Below are 5451 nucleotides of genomic sequence, written 5' to 3' on the forward strand. Positions count from 1 at the left end.
GAACGATTGTTAGTAATTCGGCAATACTTTAAGGATACAATAAGCTTCAGAATTTAGATAATATGCCAGCATTTAGATAATATGCCAGAATTTAGATAATATTCATCAATTGGTGATAATCACAATGCGCTGTATTCAATTTTGCCCATGGTGTAGTTTTTAACTTTCTATTTCCATTTGTATAATTTATCATTTTTTTTGTAAATAATGGCAATATCTTACAGCATGATTAAATATCTTATAATTTACTACATTCATGGACAATAACAAAATTCATTAACGATTTATTGATAATGAAAGCTTTAATTGATTTGGTATGTGCGCTACTGATAACAAGGGTATTACAAAGGTAAACCAATGCTTCATTATTGTTTCAAACGGATACCTTTTAACATTTCTTCGATCTTAAATCTTGTTTTCTAGTGCATTTACTTGGAAATATGTAAGCACGGTACCCGATTTCGTCATCCCCACATAATTTGTACATGCATGTTTTATTATGTTATGTAATATTATTTCCCTTCAGTTAGTGGTCCAAGTAATAATGTGAGAGCAAATTTCTCCGAAATACCAGTCGACACTTTAGTGTTATTAGGCGAATCTACACAGTTGAATTGCTCATTTAGAAATGATCCTCAGGTTCCCCTTTGGATTAAGGGTTCGAGCACCACTGCTATACCACCTGACGATGGCGATTACGAATTCATGAAAGACACAGTAACGTACGATTTTCATCTTCATGTGAAGAAAGCGACAATGCAACAGAATGATTATTATACATGCGGTGACTTGTACGAAGTCCCAAGAGCTAGAGCTTACATCTACGTAATAGGTAAAGTGTATTATTAGTAATCAGTATACAGCCAAGCAACAATTGTGTTAGCGCGAATGAACCTTTGACATTTTAAATGTGATAAACAATCGAGCTAGAAAAGTTAAATCGACAAATGATTATTTGACCCTCGGTGAGTGTGAATACTACGCAATTAAGGGAATAATATTTCCTGGCTTACCGTAGTTTCATATTGTAATGCACTGTTATCATTGCACATATCTACATTATCTGCATAAATGTACTAAGCGTTATTTATTTACGTATTTATTTTTATATTTTTATTTTAGTGTATTATTATTAATCACTATCAAGTGTTTGACAGGAAAAAAAGAAATATAACCTTTACTAACCGTTTCATAATGATGCCTTGCTTCATTATTGCTCCCGTTTTCAAAGCTTTTACGGGTACATTTTAACATTTCGTCGGTCTTAGAGGCTCCCAAATTGGTGTTGAAGTAGGAAATGTCTGGTTTGTGGTAGGTAATGCGTAATTCGTAAAGGAAAATCCGCCCAAAGTTACGACACAGATCTACATTGCGTCACTTATATGGATTTGAACAACTGACCAGGAAATTGTAATTGTAGACTTAGTTTTGCGTATAAAACTCCGGGAACGAATAACACAGAGCCCCCCCCCCCCATCCGACATACTTTTGCATATATCAAGTATACGTACATTATTTTGAATTGTGCGTCAAAACAAATAGTACAACGATAATACTAAAGCATTATATAGCGAAAAAAACAGGATATCACATTATTCATATCTAATTAATAATGAAGAATCACCTTTAACGTACCCATCACCTTCCTTTGTGTTTATATTTAGAAACCCCCCCTACATGTGACGCGAAGCCTGGACTTACAGTCATCGCAGGTGACAATGTTACATTTGTGTGTAATTCAAATCTTGATGATGGTGCACCTGGTGATCTGGTATGGTATACCAATGGCCTCGAGTCGTCTCGAGAAAACAGTAAAAGGAGCGTGTTGTCAACTTCAGTAACAAAGTCAGATAATGGAGCGTCTATGAGTTGCAGACTAGAGCATTTCACTTTACCTAGAGTAGTGGAGTCATCTTCAGCCCTTACATGCAATATCAGTATAGAAGTACAGTGTAAGTGTCGTTATATATATATATCCCATATCTGTCTGTCTGTCTGTCTGTCTGTCTGCCTGCCTGTGTCTGTCTGTCTGTCTGTCTGTCTGTCTGTCTGTCTGTCTATCTGTCTGCCTGCCTGTGTCTGTCTGTCTGTCTGTCTGTATGTCTGTCTGTCTGTCTGTCTGTCTGTCTGCCTGCCTGTGTCTGTCTGTCTGTCTGTCTGTCTGTCTGTCTATCTGGCAGTGTTATCTTTTCCTAAAAAAACAACTGTCTCAATTCAATAAAATTTGGTGCACATATTCTATAGTGTTATTGCTAAAAGTGATCATGTTTTGGTAATAATAGGGAAGGGGACTCTGAACATCGTCAATAGTATATCAAGTGTATGGTATTCCGTTTACCAGAAAACCAACTATAGGTTGTTAGATCAATTTTTAGTTATTGGAAGTACATCCCAAGACTGGTTTAAACTTGATTATTTTGTGTGGTAATATTTAATAGTTTAAAGCCAGTTAGCCAGGTGACTGTTTTGTCACGGTTATATCAACACTGTTATTAGGGTTAGATCGTATAGGGAAGCAATTAGCGATAGTTCGTTGACCCTTCTTTAAGGTATTTCGAAGCGGGTGTTTGGTCCTTCAGTCGCAGTTTTCTTAAGACAGTGCTCACTAATCTTTACGGCCCGGATATTGGTTTTGCGGACCGAGGTTGTGCGGCACTGAGAAGCTTAGGGATCGACTTTAGGAGGGTCCCGTAAGCCGCATGACCGAGGTCCGCAAAACCCATATCCGTGCCATAAAGTTTTTAGCATATGCCTCTTGAAGTGCTAAAGTATGTTTGCAATCAATAATTTTGACATTTTGGAGTCACTCTTTTGGAAATAATCGCTGTTCAATGTTAAACAGTTGTTGGAAAATGTCATTGTATCTGTTTGTCCCGGTGGTGGCAGTGGTACCCAGGGTTGTTAGCGAAAATTCAAATGTACCCCTTTTCCCGGAATATTTCAATGAAAAACGTCCCCTTTTTAGTGAATCTGGGAGAAAATTACTGTAAACAACATCCCCTTATTTTTTATCTTCAAGGACACCTAATCCATACACTGATCGTATGAGCACTCTTGGTAATGAAGGAGCACACACAATACACTTCAATCCTTGAAAAGATATCCCTTCTTACGATTCCACGGACTTAGGTGGCCGACGAAAAACACCCCCCTTTCCGTGAAATGTCTAATGTGCATGTGTACCCGCTTCGTCTTGGACTGCCACCACCAGGACGTTTGTTGAGTAACTGCCATGATAAACGACATGCATTCATTCTATGACCCAACAACAACAAATACATCAACATCAACATCGTGACACCGAAACCCTAAAATCGCCAAAAATCATAAATTGGAAATACTACACTTCAGTCGCTGACTATCGTACGCTTCGAATAACAAACGTACACTTCCCCTTGTTCTTAGTCCTACTAGCATACGGAGTAAGTCGTCATTTTCCTCTCCGCCCTGTGAAAAGCCAGCCGTGAAACCTGGGCTTATCAGAAATGTTTGTATCTAAAAAAAATAATGCACCCTGTGGTGAAATATTAGCAATAGAACGACTATTTAGTAATTTAAACCTCGCCGTGGCTACAAAAGTCCCACTTCGGAGGACCAGAAATCACGAAATTACAAGTTCAACCATAATTGCAGGGTTCCGCCTTAGTACGATGACTTAGCGGACATCCCAATCAAATATAGCGGCGTTTGTAAGGTGTGGAATTTGAAATTACGAACGGAAATGAAAAAGTTCTGATTTCGACACTTTTTTTGATCTACTAACCAGCGACTACTATCATCAAAGAGATAAATGACTACATATTCGATTGATTGCTAATATTTGATTGGTGGGTATGTGATTCTTCGGTAATGGGTGTGGAAGCAATTTGCCTCCGCACTCCAAATATGCTGAGTACATTGTTTTTTGCAGGACGGTGTTAAGGGTCATGTCTGTAAGCTAGACCCGGCCGCGTGTGCACCGTCTGCAAGCAGGACTCGACTATCTTGTTCTCGGCGTTTGATACAGTTAGCTTTCACAGCTGTTTGTAATCGTACAGAGCGGAGCGTCTATCGTCGGCTTCACTGTTTTGTACATCATTGATCGAATCCAAAGATTACTTACCAATATTTGATGTAATTTCGCCACATTCACCAAATAGAATATTGTTTTAAAATTGTAGGTGGAATTTCCATGAGCCACTATTGAATATCGTCGGCTTCACTAGTGTACACCACATACCATGCGTACAGGATGCTAAGAAGTTTTGCAACACTCATAGCAACGCGCATAGCAACAGGAAAGAAACAATTTAGAGGAATGGTGCCTGTTGGTCTTATTGTCAATAAAATACAAAATACATTTTCCTTAGGAGGCAACATTTTGGGGCAATTTATGGCAATTACGAGTTGGCAAAGGACAAAGGGCCACATTTTAGACCAAGCAAAATCAAATATAATGTAAAGTGGACCCGTTTTAGACTCTTGAGTTCGAAAAAAACCCTGACCCCATTTTAGACCAAATGACTTGAAAACGAACCCAAAAGGTCGGCACATCAATGTATACTCAAATAAGGGAGTAGCCCCCCCCCCCTGATATTTGTCTGAACAGCTCGCATCATGAGCAAGCAATACATTGTTCTGTTATGATTTATAATGTTGCCGATAACATTCCCTGAAAACAATATTTGCAATGAGTCTTACTATAAGATATGTAATATTATTATTCCCAAAGCGCTGACAGGTACAATTATTTTGATTATACAGTGTTGCAAAGTTTACTGAAAAGATTATCGATTTTTCCCCCCGACACCCTGCAGGTACTCAGAGCTGTGCGAGTGTGATAAAATTGAGCCAGGTTTTTGAGCTATTGGTACTTATTTTATTGTTCACAATATATTTTTGTGCCGTTGTGGTGGAGTCAAATGATGTATCCTTTCGTTGCAAAACTTGGCCTCCGATTTCTGTTTGCTATGAAGACAGGTGTACTTGATATTTAAGGATCATTTACAGAAATAATAGTTACCAACGCAACGTTAGATTTGTTTACGAATTACGTCGCTGTACCCTTGTCGCTTATCAGATGTCACACTAAATGATTGTGTTGCTTCCCGTCAGAGAATTTAACTGAAGGTAAGGGAAATTTTGATCGTTACATATTCAGTCATGAAATCATCAGGTTTCTGGCAATTTCCATGACTTGTTTAGAAAGATTACAGTTCAATAATATTTGGAAGCAACAGCATAAAGTTAACGCTAAATATTACGTGATAACAATCAATCCCAGTCAACCAGATGCACATGGTGGTATGTTTGTGCCTCATGTGTATCGTACCGGACGGACTAGCCTGTCTGTCAGTGTAACATTTTGCTTCTTATCTTCAAGATGTTTTAAGAAAATGAAAATAGTCGTTGTCTGATCAACAGAATTTCTCTTCCACTGAAGTTTAGACAACATTTAGTTGTATTCTCATG

This window comes from Glandiceps talaboti, chromosome 9 (assembly GCF_964340395.1).
Source record: "Glandiceps talaboti chromosome 9, keGlaTala1.1, whole genome shotgun sequence".
NCBI lineage: Eukaryota > Metazoa > Hemichordata > Enteropneusta > Spengelidae > Glandiceps > Glandiceps talaboti.